We start from the raw sequence: 18,770 nt of genomic DNA, 5'->3' as shown, positions 1-18,770 counted from the left end.
CCTCCGGGAGCTGACAGACAGCCCCCAGAGTCGGGTTTGAGTCATGCCTTGAGTCACCTAGTCTGGCCACCACTTCGCTTACTTAAGTTCTGATTCCCTTAGCTACTCTCCTTTAGCAAGTGGTTGTTTTCTTTCTAATCTACCCGCTGGCCCTGTGAGCTGGGTAGACAAAAAAAAAAAAAAAAAAAAAAAAAAAATAGCTGCGTGCTCACATTGCTGCCTTGTATAGATTCTTGCTGCCATTTAAGGACACGATTTTTTAAATTTCTTCTTTGTCTCTTCTTAGCCTTTTGAAGTAATCCTACAAATCAGTTTCTGGTCTCTTTTTCCTCTAATATGGCTTTTTTTTTGCTTTCCTTCACCTTTCCATATTTTTGTTAAAATATCCCATTTTACAAATTGCTGCAGCAAGTGCTGTAGTGATTACTGTTTTAAATGCATCCCTTCCTTTTGAACCATTCATCCAGTGAGTTCCTGATTACATTCTTCAACCAGCCACGTTTCAGATTGGCCCTGATGTGGTTTCTATACCAGCCTTTTAGTCTGGCATTATCTAGAAACTGGTGTCTTCCTGCTGACATCACAGCCCCGCAAATGTAGAGTTGAATTGAGTTTAAAAAACTGCAAAACAGATATATAGATATAGATATAGATATATACTTACTTTCCTATATGTGTCTAAAATGTCCCTGGAAGGAACACTAGAAACTAACAATGACACGTCGGGCGCAATAGCTCACACCTGTAATCCTAGCACTTTGGGAGGCTGAGGCAGGCGGATAATGATGTCAGGAGTTCGAGACCAGCCTGGCCAATATGGCAAAACCCTGTCTCTACTAAAAACACAAAAATTAGCCAGGTGCGGTGGTGTGTGCCTGTAGTCCCAGCTACTCGGAAGTTGAGGCAGAAGAATCACTTGAACTTGGGAGGCAGAGGTTGCCGTGAGCCAAGATCATGCCACTGCACTCCAGCCCGGGTGACAAGTGAGACTCTGTCTCAAGAAAAAAAAAAGTAACAGTGACTGCCTTCTTACAAGGGACTACAGTGGGATGATGTAGGTGAGGGAGTGGCTTTCCTTGCAGTCTGCTATCTTGGATCTTTTGAATTTTGTACCGTGCACATATATTTTCTATAAATACATATATGTAAAACTTAGGAAAGAAAAGAAAGAAATGGAATAAATGTGCAAGAAGATAAAAATTGTTTCCTTCCTTCTACTTTGGTAGAATTATTTTCTAATAGAAGTTATGATTCCAGCTTGGTGGCTCACACTTGTAATCTCAGAAATTTGGGAGGCTGAGACAGGCAGATCACTTGAGCCCAGAAGTTCAAGACCAGCCTGGACAATATAGTGAGACTGTCTCGATAAAAAACTATAAAACTTAGCTGGGCATGGTGGCATATGTCTGTAGCCCCAGCTACTCAGGAGGCTGAGGTGGGAGAATTGCTTGAGCCCCTGAGGTTGAGGCTGCAGTGAGCTGTGATTTCGCCACTGCACTCCACCCTGGGTGACAGAAAGAGACCCTGTCACCTGTCATACACACATAGAAAAAAGTTATGTATGTGACCTATCATCTTGGTAGAATTAAAACAGCAGAACTGGCTCATGGTTCAAACAGCATGATTAGAGCACCTACCACTGCAGGTCAGGTATCATCTTGGTATTTTACAAAAATAGACAACACAAAGAACCCAACCTCCAAGGACTCCCTGTCTAAGAGAATACACAGACCAGTTGCAGTGCAATCCTATGGTAGGAAAGAGATACAAGAGTTTAACAGCTTGGGGATACAATGAAGGAAGACCTTACTTTTGCCTCATGGGCCCAGTCTTTGCAGAGATGACTTCTGAGCTGACTGATTGCAGTGGGAGTTCAGAAGACAAGAAGAGGGGGAAGCATGACAAGCACAGGAAACAGCCTGTTCAGCCTCTGAGGTGTGAAAGAGCATCTGCTATTCAGGGGAACTCCAGGTGGGGGTTTGATGCACGCAGAAGAGGGAAAGGCATTCTAAGCAGGGTCATCAGAAGGGTCTGGTAGAGCTGTGGTCCTCAGAACTTAGTGGGCATCAGAATCAATTAAGGACCTGAGTCCCACTCCCTAAGATGCTAAATGAGTAAATCTGGACTGAAGCATTTATAGCAGGTATTTACAATGGGCTGCTCAGAGATTCTGATGCAAATTGTCCATGAACTGAGCCTTAAGAATTTTTTTTTAAGACAGGGTCTCACTCTGTTGCTCAGACTGGAGTGCAGTGGTACAGTCAACTGTCATTGTAGCTTTGAACTCCTGGGCTCAAGAGATCCTCCCATCTTGGCCTCCCAAAATGCTGGGATTACAGGCATGAGTCACTGCACCCAGCAAGAATCATTCTTTGTTATAGAACTTGAGTATAACCTTTATCTGGGACTTTCTCACTAAAGGGGGTAATGGCACATAGTTTCTTCTTAAAAAATCAATAAATGAAATATTTAAATAGTGAAAGGGATGAGTTTGGAAGCCCCTAGATGAGTATCCAAAGGCATGCGAAGCAGCTAGTGGCTTGTGAGAGGAACATTACAGTTTGCTGTGATGGTTTAAACACAGTGACACTTTTTTTTTTTTTTTTTTTTTTTTTTGAGACAGTCTCGCTCTGTTGCCCAGGCTGGAGTGCAGTGGCACTATCTCAGCTTACTGCAACCTCTGCCTCCCAGGTTCAAGCAATTCTCCTGCCTCAGCCTCCCAAGTAGCTGGGATTATAGGTGCACACCACCATGCCCAGCTAATTTTTTTGTATTTTTAGTAGAAATGGGGTTTCACCATGTTGGCCAGGCTGGTTTTCAACTCCTGACCTTAAGTGATCCTCCCACCTCCGCATCCCAAAGTTGTTAGGATTACAGCCATGAGCCACCATGCTTGGCCCCACAGTGATTTCCCTTCAACATTGCTAGCTGTGTGATTTAGACAAGTTGTTTAACTCGTTAGTGCCTCCATTTCTTCACCTGGAAAGTAGAGATAATAGCTTCTAATTCCTAGGATCGTCAGAATTCAAAGTATTACTGTTTAAAGTACATAGAACAATGCTGTAACATAATCACTACAGTAGCGTTAGTTGTTATTATTATTCAACAAGCCCATAACTTGCATTCATCTCATCAAAAGTGTTGCAAATCATGTCACAATGGCCTTACTTCAAAAAACAGTGTCAGTCGGGCACAGCGGCTCATGCCTGTAATCCCAGCACTTTGGGAGGCCAAGGTGGATGGATCATGTGAGGTCAGGAGTTCAAGACCAGCCTGACCAACATGGTGAAACCCCGCCTCTACTAAAAATACAAAAATCAGCTGCGTGTGGTGGCAGGCGCCTGTAATCCCAGCTACTTGGGAGGCTGAGGCCAGGGAATCGCTCGGGCCCAGGAGGCAGAAGTTGCAGTGAACCCAGATCGCACCACTACACTCCAGCCTGGGCGACAGAATGAGACTGTCTCAAAAAAAAAAAAAAAAAAAAAAAAGTTAAAACAGCCAAATATACTGATGATTTTATCTCAATTGGTGTTAATTCATTTTTTATCATATCCCACTCAGAAATGACAATATCATTATTATTGTCATTTAATTTCCAAGAGGATCACATGTCCAAAAGTTTGGAAATCCCCCTAGCCGATGGGAGCCTCTGAGGATACAAAGCAGGGTTTCTTGTTATCAGATTGTGCAGGCGCTCTGTGCCTAAGACGGCCTTACTGTTAACTCATGTTAGAAACTAGAAGCTGCTCACTCTACAAATGCTTAACTGATGTTTTTTTGTTCATCTTTGTGCTTTTCTTATATTTATAACATTATCCCTGTCATTTTCTGCCATGTGTTAATCAAGGTTAATAAAATGTACCAGAGATTGAAAGCGTGCCAAGAAGGATTCCATCAGACTCTGCAATTTTATATAGAAAATAAGCTCCAACTCCAGGATTAAAAGAAAGAAAGAAAACACTGAAAATGAATCACAGCTTTAGGAGAACTTGAGAAACAAAAATAAATAGTCACCATTTTCTGTCCAATTGTGTTAAATTTTTCACAGGATTCTTTGGCCCTGGCAATTTCAGTTTTTTGCAGGCCTGGGTTAAGTTTTGCTTAGCTTGCTAACGTGCAGGAGTTCAAGAAGGTAAAGCAAGAAAATGAATGGGCCATTTACTCTAGTGATGTGGAACGTGAATGGAATCAAATGCACATTTGGTGAAAAGAATGTGTACAAATCTAATAATTTGTCAGAAGTTTTTGTAGCTAATGTAATTGGGGGAAAATGTTTCCATGTGTGATTGATAGATTTTGTTCTTTTTATATCATGAACAAGTTAAAGCCAGTTAACACTGCCTACACAAGAAATGGCAATGCCATATGAATAGTAAAATTCTAGTTACCTGTTTATGAGGGAATATACTTAAATTGTGATTTCCTAAACTTTCCCCCTTTTTCATGCATCATATATTGCAGTGGTTTTGGGTTCGGTGTTAAGCCAATGTTAAACATCCATAGTTTTTAAAAAGCAGCTGAGGTATGAATGAAAGAACATTAAATAGCTTCACCACTAGGACTTCCACCACTAGCCAAATTCCCAACTTTAGGCAAGTTTTTTTCTCACCTGCAAAAGGGGAATATAAAACCTATTGCATAGGGTTGCTTTGTAATTAATTGAAGTATTACATAAAAATATCTGGGTACATAGTAGGCACTCAGTAAATCTCTTAGGAAATTATTTTACCCATACCCATGTTCAGTTTTCTTATCTATTGGACTAATAATACCTGCCTTAGAGGTTCGTTGCATGAATCAAATTAGATAATCACAGGGCATGGTGGCTCACGCCTGTAATCCCAGCTCTTTGGGAGGCCAAGGCAAGAGGGTCGCTTGTGCCCAGGAGTTTGAGACCAGTCTGGGCAACACAGGAAAACCCCATCTCTACAAAAAATACAAAATTAGCTGGGAGTAGTAGCATGTGCCCAGCTACTTGAGAGGCTAAGCCCAGCAGGCCAAGGCTGCAGGTGAGCCATGATCAACACCACTGTACCCCTGGGTGACAGCAAGCACAAGACTCTGTCTCAAAAAAAAAAAATTAGATAATTATGTGGGTAAGTAAATTGGAAAAAATCCTAAGTAAAATCATGGCATTTAATTTTGTTTTTAAGAATTTGACTGTGGTTATATAGGAGATGAATGGTACAGAAAAAAGATCCCTTTATTTTCTTCTCTGGCCTGTGTTACTATTAACTTTGAACACATGTGGCCTTTATCGCTTTTTCAAAGAAAGCCTACTGGAAAGGTGTCATTCTTTGCATCTGTATTGCTTGGTATTATAGATAGTGTAATGATAAGCATCAACTTATAGATATAACCTTTGTGGCTAGCACCCTTGTCCAAACCACACTAAGAAGATCCACTTTGGAACCTGTTTATTCAAGCACTGATGAATAGTGACATAGCAAACAATTCACATCTTGTTAAGTACCTAGCTTTGTGAAAGATAACTGACTGATAAACCCCTTGAACATCAAAAGCAAAATTCTAATTATCTCTTTCAATAGTTGTTGCTGTAATTAGGTCAATTTTTAAATTTTAATTAATTTTTAAAATTTTTATTGTCATCGCAATGTGGAAATTTAAAAGAAGAAACTTGTGAAATTGCTGCAAGAAAAAATCTCTAAGGAAATTTCTAATCATGCAATTAGTAAATATTGAGCACATACTTCATTTGATACAATAGGTGTGTCTGAAGTTTCTTCTCAATCTAATAATGATGTCTTTCATTTGTAAAATGCATTAGAGAAACTCTAAAGGAATCTTTAAGACTCCATGTTAGATATTATAACTTGTATTAGCCTGTGCTTTTGCTACTTAAATTATTATTTTGATGACTAAATTCTGTCATAATTAGCATCCTGTAGAAGGATGGTTAGTATAATGAATTATGTTAAAGTGTTATTAATATTCCACTAATAAACATTTAGTGGATAAAAACATTTCACAAGATCTTAACTACAAATCATTTTTCATCTCAGTACTTTGGAAACATTTAGAAATTGATGCATGCTTTTTTTTTTTTCTGCCAGCCTTCCAAACACGTGGCCTAAATTTTACTCTCAGAATAACTTTTGACTTCAGTGAGAGTTATAAACTATCATCTGGGAGAAGCATTTGGCTCCTACTTTTCTCAAGCCTAAAGTTCTCCAGAAATGTTCTTATGAAATGCAAATCTGATTTTCATCAAGCAGTTTTACCTACGTAGCATCATATTTTCCTTTACCGGCAAACACTGAGTATTTTATTTTTAACCAGCACAGCTATATCTGTATTTGCATGATGCTTTCCAACTTTCCGAAATAAGCAATGAAACACAGAATCTAGGCAAAAAAAAAAAAAAAAGAATTTAAGAACTGAAAAATGACTTCTGAAAACAGATTGCATAGAGAAATATTTAGTATAGAGGTTTTTCAAAAGGTTGTATGCCCATCTAATATACAACAGCTTTCTAGTTAAAGGGATGCTATTATATATCATTTCCAAAGTGACGGTAAATATGACTGAGTCTCAGGCCCCCTCACAGACGTCAATCATCTCAGTCAGTCCTCAGGACAATGCTGACGGTCAGTAATTTTATTCCTGTTTTTACAGATGTGCCTCAGAGAGTATGACTTACACAAGTCATTCTCCTAGAGCGGAATTTGTGAGTTCTTTATTTTTTTGGCTACAAAATTTTAAATTTTTTATAGCCTGGTGCAGTGGCTCATGACTGTAATCTCAGCACTCTGGGAGGCTGAGGTGGGTGGATCACGAGGTCAGGAGATTGAGACCATCCTGGCTAACATGGTGAAAACCCATCTCTACTAAAAATACTAAAAGTTAGCTGGGTGTGGTGGCACGCGCCTGTAGTCCCAGCTACTTGGGAGGCTGAGGCAGGAGAATCACTTGAACCTGGAAGGCTGAGGTTGCAGTGAGCCGAGATTGTGCCACTGCACTCCAGCTTGGGCAACAGAGTGAGACTCCATAAAAAAATTTTTTTTAATTCTTTTTATTATAAATTGAAAGAGAATATTTTATGTGAAGTACCCAGAGTAGCAAATTATAATTTTAATAAACTAAAGTTATAAAAATGATTTATAAAAGTATAAATGAGGAATGCAAAAAAATTTATTTTAAGATATATTTTAAATGGTTAATATATTTAATTTTTTAAAAATCCTACAAACAAGTAACAGTGAGTGGCTGAGAATGGGTGACCAAGACAGGGGCTACTGAATTTTAACCCATTTGAATTTTCTGACACATGTATTATTTTAAAAAATAATTCTCCAAAGAAATGATAAGAAAACTACAGACCAATGCCTCTTATAATATAGACACAAAATCCTCAATAAAATACTGGCAAACACTCAACAAACTAGGAATGGAAGGGAACTTTCTCAACCTGATAAAAGTCATCCATAGGAAACCCACCACCAACATCACAAGAATAAAACAAGGATTTCTACTCTCACCAATTCTATTCAACATGATATTGAAGGTTTTAGCCAGGATAATTAGGCAAGAAAATGAAGCAAAAGACATCAGATTGGAAAGAAAGAAGTAAAAGTGTCTATGCACAAGATCATGTCAATATACAACATCAGATGGCATGATCTTGTATATTGACATGATCTTGTACACAAAAAATTCTAAGAACTCGCCCAGGCGCAGTGACTCACACTTGTAATCCCAGCACTTTGGGAGGCTGAGGTGGGCAGATTGCCTGAAGTCAGGAGTTCAAGACCAGCCTGGCCAAATCAGTGAAACCCCATCTCTACTAAAAATACACACAAAAAAAATTAGCCAAGTGTAGTAGTGCACGCCTATAGTCCCAGCTACTTGGAAGGCTGAGGCAAGAGAATCACTTGAACCCAGGAGGCAGAGGTTGCAGTGAGCTGAGATCATGCCATTGCACTCCAGCCTAGGTGACAAGAGCAAAACTCCTTCTCAAAAAGAAAAGGAAAGAAAAGAAAACTGTTAAGAACTCCACTAAAAAATTATTACCTGTATCGCTAATACATATATTCAGCAAAGTTGGAGAATACAAGATTAATATAAAAAAATGTATTCTATATATTTTCAGTGAACCATCTAAAAATGAAACTAAGAAAACAATCCCATTTCCAATAGTGTGACTATCAAACATCCAGAGTATCAAATTAAATAAAGTACTTGGGAATAAATTTTTAAAAAGAAGTGCAAGCTTTATGCTCTGAAATTTACTAAACACTGTTGAAAGAAATTTTAAAGGATCTAAATTAATGGAAAAGCGTCCCATGTTTATGGATCAAAAGATATTATTAAAATGACAACACTCACCAAATTATTCCACAGATTCAGTGCAATCACTGTCAAAATCCCTATTGGCCACTTTGTAGAAATTGACAAGGAGAGCCACAATCTTATGGAACCCAGAATAGCCAAACAATCTTGAAAAAGAAGAACAAAGTTGGAGGATTGACAGTTCTCCATTTCAAATTTACTGCAGAGCTACAGTAAACAAAACTGTGTGGTGCTGGGTAAGAATGGACTTAACAGATCAAATGAATAGAACTAGGAGTCCAGAAATAAGCTTTCACATTTAGGTCATTTGATTTTTGACAAGTGTCAAAAGAATTCAGTGGGAAAAGGAACAGTCTTTGCCACAAACGGTGCTGGAACAACTGGATATCTACATGGAAAAGAATGAAGTTGGGCTGGTAATTCACAATAAATTAAAACATTACTTCAGATTGTAGACGTAAATCTAAAAACCAAAACCATAGAAGAAAGTATAGGGGTAAATTTTCATAACCTTGGATTAGCAATGACTCCTTAACCATGACACAAAAAGCCCAAGTAACAAATGAAAAAATAGATAAATTGAACTTCATCAAAATTTAAAACTTTTGTGCTTCAAAGGACACTATCAAGAAGTAAAAAAAGACAACCTACAGAATGAGAGAAAATATTTGTAAATCAAATATATCTGAAAAGGATCTAGTATCCAGAAGATACAAATAATTATTAAAATGAATAATAAAAAGACAAATAATTTAATAAAAAATGGACAAAAGATCTGAAAAGACATTTCTCCAAAGATGTGCACATGACCATTAAACACATGAAAAAATATTCAGTATCATTAGCCATCATGGAAAAAGCAAATCAAAACCACAGTGAGATACCATTTCACACCTGCTAGTGTGGTAATAAGCAAAAAGACAGATAATGACAAGTGTTGACAAGGATGTGGAAAATTGAAACCCTCATACATTGATGGTGAGAATGTAAAATGATGTAATCATTTTAAAAAGCAACCTAACAGTTCCTCAAAAGGGCAACGATAGAGTTACTATATGACCCAACAATTCTACTTTAACATGTAAACTTAAGAGAACCGAAAATGTGTCCATACAAAAACATGAATGTTCATGGCACCATTATTCATAGAAGCCCCAAAGTGGAAGCAATGCAAATGTCCATCAGCTGATGAAAAAATAAAAACATCTAAAAAATAGAATACTATTAGGTTATAAAAAGACATAAACTATGAAACATACCACACATGGATGTACCTTGAAAGCATACTAAACAAAAGAAGTGAATCATGAAAGATCTTTTATTGTGTGATTCTGAATGTCCAGAAAAGGCAAATCTATAGAGACAGAAAGCAGAGGAATGGCTGTCTAGGGTGGGGCAATGTGTATGTGGGGATAACTGAAAGGACGTAGGATTTCAACTGGAGTGATAAAAATGTTCTAAAGTTGATTTTGGTGGCAGCTGCACAACTCTGTGAATATACTATACACTACTGAATGTGCACTTTAAGTGAATGAATTATACGGCCTGGGAAGTGTACCTCAGCGAAGCTGTTAAGCAAAGACAGGAGAGACAGCAGAAATTTAACTTTATTCAATTACATGCTTGTTTTTTATGTAGTATTTTTAAAAATAGAGACAGGGGTCTGACTGTTTTTAGTAGACATTTGTCCCATGCAGTATTTGGGACATATTTATACTAAAAATTAATTTTTTAGTCATCTGAAACTACAAAAAATTTTAAGTGGACATGCTATATTTTATCTGGCAACCCAAAAATGCACAGAGAAGTAAGACTCTCTCTAACCAGGATCTCCCAGTGACCTAGCTGCCCTTTCAAAAGAAAATCCTGTTACCATTTTCTCAAATATCTTTCCAGGATAGTCTAAACAACCTTCTTTTACAGCAATCAAAGTTGTTAGCCCCAGCACAAAATAGAATCTGAAAAAAAGGATCTCATAGAAGGATATCTGTGTTTTTTGTTTGGACCCAGAACACTTATTACAGGAATTTAAACAGAGGCCATGTGATGCAGGAGAATGGCTCAGATCTTAGTTCATACCAACTGGGAATCCTTGGGTATGTTCCTTAACTTCTGGGATCATTTGCAAACGGAGGATAAAAATATTCACCTCATCCATTTGTAGTTAATAATAAGTAACACATGTAAAGTACATTGCAAAATGCCTGGAACAAAGTAGTCATTGGATCAGCAGTCCCCTCCCTGTTTGGATGTTTTAGGGTGTTCATCTGTAACTTTCTTTCTTTCTTTCTTTCTTCCTTCCTTCCTTCCTTTTTTTTCCCCCAGAGTTTTGTTGCCCAGGATGGAGTACGATGACACGATCTTGGCTCACCGCAACCTCCGCTTCCCGGGTTCAAGTGATTCTTCTGCCTCAGCCTCCAAGTAGCAGGGATTAAGGCGTGTACCACCACGCTCGACTAATTTTTTATTTTTAGTAAAGATGGGATTTTACCATATTGGTCAGGCTGGTCTTGAACTCCTGACTTCAGGTGATCTGCCCTCCTCGACCTCCCAAAGTGCTGGGATTACAGGTGTGAGCCCCTGCACCCGGCCAGTAATTGTTTTAAGAAGTTAACTGTGGGCTGGTTTGGTGGCTCATGCCTATAATCCCAGCACTTTGGGAGGCCGAGGTGGGCGGATCACAAGGTCAGGAATTTGAGGCCAGCCTGACCAACATGGAGAAACCCCGTCTCTACTAAAAATGCAAAAATTAGCCTCGTGTGGTGGCGCATGCCTGTAATCCCAACTACTCCAGAGGCTGAGGCAGGAGAATCACTTGAACCCAGGAAGTGGAGGTTGCATGAGCCAAGATTCAGCCATTGCACTGGAGTGCTACTGTACTCCAGCGTGGACGACAGAGAGAGTTTTTGTCAAAAAAAAAAAAAGGAAAGAAAGAAAAGAAAAGAGAGAAAAGGAAGGGGAGGGGAGGACAGGGAAGGGGAGGGGAGGGGAGAAGAAGTTAACTGTGAAGAACTCTGGCTAGAACCACAGGTCAGATAAATAGTGTGTCCGTGTAATCTTCTAAATTTGTCATCAGGTAGTTCAGTTGTTTCTTCAAAGCCTCTACTTTATCAAATATTTAATACTTATATGATTCAAGCTCTAATGGCTTTATTTATCCTCTCCCACTTTCATGTTATTGAATCTCATCTGTCATCCGTTGATTCAAAACGAAGTATTTCCTGAACACCCACTATGAACCGGGGGCTGTTACTTGGCACTGGAGAGAAAGGTCAAGGCCCTCAGGGGACTTGCATTCAAGTATTCGAGTAGCCAGACACAGATAACAAAAGAGCAACCACATAAGTCTGACATTTTAAATAATGATAAACTCTATGCCAGAAAATTAAACAGGGGTGATCAGTGCTGGAGAGGGAAGGAGGCAGACTTCTACTCAGGTCAACTGCCCTCTGAATAGTAAATTCCTTTTGCTTAGTTGTAAATTCCACCTTCTTAAGCTGCCCAGAGTGCTTTAAGTCTGCATTTCATGAAGGAAGGTTTCAAACAATACAAGTAGAGAGCAACAGCATTTACGATTTAAAGTTCACTGTTTAGACTCTAGCACTATGTAGATCTGAAGGACTTCAGGAGTATAGACTTGGATATTTCTTCCTTCTTTTGGTTAAAGTCTAGATGGGAAAAGAAAAGTGAGGAGCATTCAACTTCTGAGTGCCAGTTATAAAAGGGCAAAGGCTCCTGCCAATTATTAACACTTATCATCATCAACGCCACGCACCCCCATTCCTGCCCACACACACACCTCCAGCTCTGCAAGCTGAATTTTTTTATCCCTATTTTAAAGCAGGAAGAAACGAGGCTCCAAAATTCAAGGGATTTGGCCAAGGACACTCTGGTCAGAAGTGGGCAAGTTAGATGTGATGCCGTCTTTCCGCTTCCAAGTCAAGAATCTTTTAATTTATATCTGTTAACCTACAATTTCATGCTATTTGCACCCCTCCAAAAACCTTGCTTCTTCATTAACAAGTTTGTGTTAAAAACACAACTGTACAGAGAGCATGTATTTTAAGGAGGTTTGGCATAAATATTTTGGCATTGTTAAAAATCCAATGTAATAACTCCCCACTTCATGTTGCCTGATAGGTCACATATTATCAGAGCTAATATTCAGAGATAATTATTTAATTTTAATGGCCATGATTACTAAATTACTTTAAAAGGAGTCTTGGCCAGGCGTGGTGGCTCATGCCTACAATCCCAGCACTTTGAGAGGCTGAGGGAGGTGGATCACCCCTGAGGTCAGGAGTTCAAGATCAGCCTGGCCAACAGAGTGAAACCCCATCTCTGTTAAAAATATGAAAAATTAGCTGGGAGTGGTGGTGTGCGCCTCTAACCTCAGCTACTTGGGAGGCTGAGGCAGGAGAATAGCTTAACCCGGGAGGTGGCAGTGAGCCAAGATCACACCATTGCACTCCAGCCTCGGCAACAAGAGCAAAACTCCGTCTCTAAATAAATAAATAAATAGAGCAATCTTAACTATCTTTTCTAAAACCTGCTTGCTGTTTTCCAGGATAAAGCAATTCATGTTTGTGTATTATAAACTTAATACATTTTCTTAATGCAGAAAATCTTTTTCCTTTGTTCCTCCCAGTCAAATGATGCATTTTTAGGATGATTAAAAGCAAAACAGCCTAAAATGCTATATTTGTTCACACAAATTTCTCAGAATGGGTTATGAAAACTGAAACTGAAACATGACAGAGGTGGTGAAATCTACTCACATTCAATTACTAATGGGCAGAAAAATATTAGCTACCATCAGTGTCTACACATCTACATGGTGTGTTAATACTGATTAAAAAACAGCATGAAATTTGGGGCGAATCCTCTAGATAAGGATGGTCTTCTAAACAGATTTAGAAAAGTTGATGAATTTCTAATCCATTAAAATTAACTGAGGGATAAAAAAACTAACTGAGGGATGAAACGAGAAACATATAGGATATTATCATATTAAATTTTCCTAGGAAGGTAAGAATCACTTTAAAGTGTGACTGATTTCCATCTTCTTAGTTGGCTCTGCCCTGACCCCAACTCCTTTATTTTTTTGAGATGGAAAGGATGCCCTTGCTACATTCCTTTTTTGGAGTTCTTTTCTTTCACTCTTTTGGAATGCGAGAGAAACAAGTTGCTTCCCCAGGAAAGCCTGCATTTTTTGAGGTACAAATTCAGCTCTCTCTGACCTACCTTTTGTCTTTGGAGCCTCGATTTTAAATGTGCCTTCAAGGGTTAGTCTTAATTCTTAAATTGATTTCACAGGTTTACTTCTTAAAAGCACATTTTCAGAATATGACTTTGTATATTGGTAATTTCTCTGGTCTTCCTGCCTCTAAAATTTGGATTTTCCTGGCTTGATGACTTAAGTTTTGGCACTAGCCTTTGTCCCTTCCACATCCCTCCCCTGCCCTGAATCAGTCTCCACTGTTAATAACACCGAACTAATGTGCTAAAGAACAGCCTTGTCAAGCACACTGCTTTGAACTTGAGTTTATAGGAATTTGTAAGCCAGAATGTTTTCTCCAATTATGGTTATAATGAACAAATACTAGGTTTTAAAAAAATCCATTTAATACTTCTTCCTCTTCACTTACTGTAAAGAGTTTAGGTTCTCTGGAAGGCACACAACTCATTTAACTTTGCCCATCTCGTGCAAATCCCCCGAGGAGTTTGTAAAACTGCAACCCATAATCTCCTCTTCAGAAAACACGCTGATTATTTGTGCTATGCTAGTTCCAAATATTACAATAGTTTCTGGATTTTTGCCACATTCCTCTCTAGATGGTCATTTGGGAGACTTTGTTTATAATGTGTGTTTTGAATGAAATTTTAAAATTACAAGACCACAGGATGTGAGACTCAATTGTGAGTTAAACTTAATTTTTCATTTTTTCAGAGAGGTCCTACTTAGATTACAACAATAGCAAACATTGAATAGAAAATGAGAAAGGTATTTTTCCCCAAGGATTAGTGTTTGAAAAAAATATGAGGGAAAGCCTGCTATTTTCGAGGATTAGTGAATGTTTTCAAAATGGCCTATAGCATTCAGTTGGTGGTTCAGGTGAATTAAAACATTAATCTGTTTCATGGAAATCAGAAAAAACAGTTTCATCAGTGATTGTGCTAATTATCATTTTAAAATCAGAGACAAAACTCTGAAATTTAAAATAGTACCTCCCTCTTGTAACAGAAACGTTCATGGAGATGAACAGTATTTTTTAAAAAATTTAAGGCAACATTAAAAAGCTCCCTTGGTGCTGGATGCGGTGGCTCACGCCTGTAATCCTAGGACTTTGGGAGGCCAAGACGGGTGGATCACCTGAGGTCAGAAGTTCAAGACCAGCCTGGCCAACATGGTGAAACCCCATCTCTACTAAAGATACAAAAAAAAATTAGCCGGGCCTGGTGATAGATGCCTGTAATCCCAGCTACTTGGGAGGCTGAGGCAAAAGAATTGCTTGAACCTGGGAGGAGGAGGGTTTTTTTTTTTTTTAATTTGTTTGTTTATCTTTGAGGCAGGGTCTCACTCTGTCACCCAGGCTAGAATGCTGAGTGCTATGGCATGCTCACAGCTCACTGGAGCCTTGACCTCCCAAGTTCAAGTCATCCCCCCACTTCAGCCTCCCAAGTAGCTAGGACTACAGGTGTGTGCCACCACACCTGGCTAATTTTTAAAATTTGTCATAGAGACGCAGTCTTACTGTGTTGCCTAAGCTGGTCTGAAATCTCTGGACTCACACAATCCTCCTGCCTTGGCCTCCTAAAGTAGTGGAATTTCAGACATGAGCCACAGTCCATAAGTGATTTACATGACACAACCTTTCTGGAATTCCATAAACACAGGATATGCAACACGGGTTAAACTCTTGTCTAGGAAAGAAAATAAGCAGAGAGTTGCCCACAGAACACATCTTAACATTTGGGCTCCTATGTATGCCAAGAAAGTGATCCTTTAGAGTCTTTGCCTGAATAATAACAGGACCTTGAAAGCATGATGGCTATTTTAAATGGATGTTCCTTGTTAACAGAATGAAGAATGAATTATGGCCTCTGGATTAAGCTCTTTTATTGTTGACCTTGATCTTCAGGGAGGGTGTGGTAAGTAACCAATTACAAATACGTAGCATATATTAGGTACAAAGGAAAATATTCTACTTAGGCAAAAATAGAATATAAACATGAATGGAACTGATTAAAATGAAACTATTTGTTATTCATCAAAGTAAAGAATAAGATATTTAATAGTTCATATATACCGCCCACCTCAAAACTTGTATGAAATAGAGTGGTGAATAAACCAGTAAATAAATGCCCTAAGTATTGTCCTTCTTTACTAATCCATTTGATTGACATTGAACCTGATTAATATTGCCCTAACTCAAGGACACCATCCATAGTCTATAAAACTACATCTTTCTGTTGAATGTAGCTTTATGCTCAGCAGCTACATTCAACAGCAGAGTTTTAAGCTCAACTCTTCTCCCAGCAACCTAATGCTAAAAAAAGAAAAAAAGAGTATTGTTAGAGGTGGGGTAGGTAGGGATGTGACTAACAGCCTTGTGTTCCTGTAATTATAGTGGGAGATTGCTGTGCCAGATATTAGGAACTTTTCTTTTCTGCAGAAGAAATGACATCAGGAAGTTCAGCCACTACTGGTAATTACAGAAATTGCCAATTCAAGGAATCAAATAGTCCCTCTAAACTTCACTTAAGACAGGCCCAAAGGAAAGACATTCAGTGGAGGTAGAGGAAGTGCTTTCTCCCCATTCACATTTGTAGACTCATTTGGGCTCATTAATTCAGGTGCTCTTATAGTAGTCCTAAAGGGGATGAATCTGTTTTCTCAATTACTGACATCAAATGAGCATTGCAGGAGTGAAGTGATTTACTGTAGTTATACAATTATATCCTTCCTCTAACTTCACCCCAGGGGTTAACTATAGCATCAAATCTGAGAGTGGATTCAGCAGAGGGACTCAGATTGTAGAGGTGGGAAATCCCTAAACATCCTTGAATCATATGATCATTGGACCAGCCCACACTGAGTGGCTGAAGATCCACGATTAACGCCCCTCAGCCAAGTTCCAAATCAGCCTTGAGCTTGATGTCATGATGCCACAGGGCTATGGGGAAGGAGGTGACCTGCAGAAAACCGGCTCCCTTCATAGGACGATTTCCAGGAATTGGGTGTAGTTGGGTAGAGTGTGCCTTTGAAGTCTCCCCACATTCTTTCCCCTCTTCTACTGCCATTAGTATCTCCCTTCCATTCACATCTCATCAGGGTTTTGGTCCTACGCTCCATCACATTACTTCCCAACTCTCTGCTTCCTAAGAAGCAGACTACTACTTTTTGAGAAGCAGAGTTGGGCACTAATATGTCTAACTACTGCTACTGCTGCAACTGCTACCAGTACTACCAACAGTGACATAATTCATGCCACAAATGGAAGGAGAGAAGCACCTCTCTCCCTCACACATATGTGCATGTGTGGAAGATAAACACACACCCACACACACACCGCATACACACCCACACACACCCACGCACACACACACCCACACACACATCCCCCCCCCCCCCCACACACACTGATGCACCCTTTCTTCCTGGACAACGGCCATTCTTGTTATTTCACCCCACAAAATCATTCTGGTGGAGGAAATGTAATCCTAGTGGAGGGAAGAAAACGTCTTATCATTTCCCTGCTGAATGTTTTCTTTTTTGTTTTTGAGATGGAGCTTTGCTCTTGTCGTCCAGGCTGGAGTGCAAGGGCGTCATCTCAGCTCACTGCAACCTCTGCCTCCTGGGTTCAAGCAATTCTCCTGCCTCAGCCTCCAGAGTAGCTGGGATTACAGGTGCATGCCCCCATGCCCAACTAATTTTTGCATTTTTAGTAGAGACAAGAGTTCACCATATTGGTCAGGCTAGTCTTGAACCCCTGACCTCGTGATCTGCCCTCCTCGGCCTCCCAAAGTGCTGGGATTACAAGCATGAGCCACTGCACCTGGCCCACAAAATGTTTTTATTTATTATTATTATTATTTGAGACAGAGTCTCGCTCTGTCACCCAGGCTGGAGTGCAGTGGCACAATCTTGGCTCACAGCAACCTCCAGCAGTGGCATGATCTCCGCTCATTGTAACCTCTGCCTCCTGAGTTCCATCGATTCTCCTGTCTCAGCCTCCCAAGTATCTGGAATTACAGACATGTGCCACCACACCCAGCTAATTTTTGTATTTTTTTAGTAGAGACGGGGTTTCACCATGTTGGTCAGGCTGGTCTCAAACTTCTGACCTTGTGATCCACTTGTCTCAGCCTCCCAAAGTGCTGGGATTATAGGCGTGAGCTACCATGCTCAGCCTATTTTCAATTATTTACAGCTCCTTGTCCCAAAGCCCCAAACCCGTTAATCCAGAGGAAATGTCCAGAAGGGATCATTTCTAGGAAGGGCAAAGCCTGGTGAACAGAGCAATACCCTCCAGGAGTTCATGGTTTCTCCTTGATTCTTCTTTCTGTTATCAACCCTATCCAACCCAGTGGGAAGTCTTGTTAGTCCTGTTGTTAAACTATGCCCACATCTAATAGTTTTTCTTTTTAGATGGAGCCTTTTGGTGTCAGCCACGCTGGAGTGCAATGGCATGATCTCAGCTCACTGCAAACTTCGCCTCTGAGGTTCAAGTGATTCTTGTGCCTCAGCCTCCCAAGTAGCTGGGATTATAGGCATGCACCACCATGCCATCTAATTTTTTTGCATTTTTGGTAGAGACAGGGTTTCACCGTGTTGGCCAGGCTGGTTTTGAACTCCTGGCCTCAAGTGATTCACCAACCTCGGCCTCCCAAAGTGCTGAGATTACAGGCATGAGCCATTACACCCGGCCTACATCTAATAATTTTGACAATCTCCCCTCTATGCCCCAGTCCAGGGCACTGTCACCTCTCTCTGTGTACCTGTGTTATCCCCTTCTCCCCACTTCTACTCCACTCCCATCCCCTACAATCCACTCTCTACAGGACATCTGGAGTGATCTTTTAAAAATGTAAATCAGATCATCTTACTCCTAAATTTAAAACTTCCTGGCCAGGCACCGTGGTTCATGCCTGTAATCCCAGCACTTTGGGAGGTTGAGGTGAGTGGATCACCTGAGATCAGGAGTTTGAGACCAGCCTGGACAACATGGTGAAACCCTGCATTTATTAAAAACACAAAAATCAGCTGGGTGTGGGGTGGGAGCCTGTAATCCCAGCTACTTGGGAGACTGAGGCAGGAGAATCGATTGAACCCAGAAGGCAGAGGTTGCAGTGAGCTGAGATTATGCCACTGCACTCCAGCCTTAGTGACAAAGCGAGACTCCATCTCAAAAAAAAAAGAAAAAAGAAAAAAAAAAGTAACTGTGTGAGGTTTGGGA

General features: G+C 39.8%; 1 protein-coding gene across 1 annotated transcript in view; it reads right to left on the bottom strand.

Annotated features, from left to right (window-relative positions):
• RBPJ (recombination signal binding protein for immunoglobulin kappa J region) overlaps positions 1–18,770 on the bottom strand; it is a 263,865-nt gene that overhangs the window by 119,290 nt on the left and 125,805 nt on the right. The gene's annotated exons all lie outside the window — the stretch shown is intronic.

The sequence above is a fragment of the Sapajus apella genome, unplaced genomic scaffold, assembly GCF_009761245.1.
Source record: "Sapajus apella isolate SASKATOON/1434 unplaced genomic scaffold, GSC_monkey_1.0 scaffold5, whole genome shotgun sequence".
Classification (NCBI taxonomy): domain Eukaryota; kingdom Metazoa; phylum Chordata; class Mammalia; order Primates; family Cebidae; genus Sapajus; species Sapajus apella.
The sequence above is the reverse complement of the archived record's forward strand: the minus strand, read 5'-3'. Positions and strand labels throughout refer to the sequence as shown.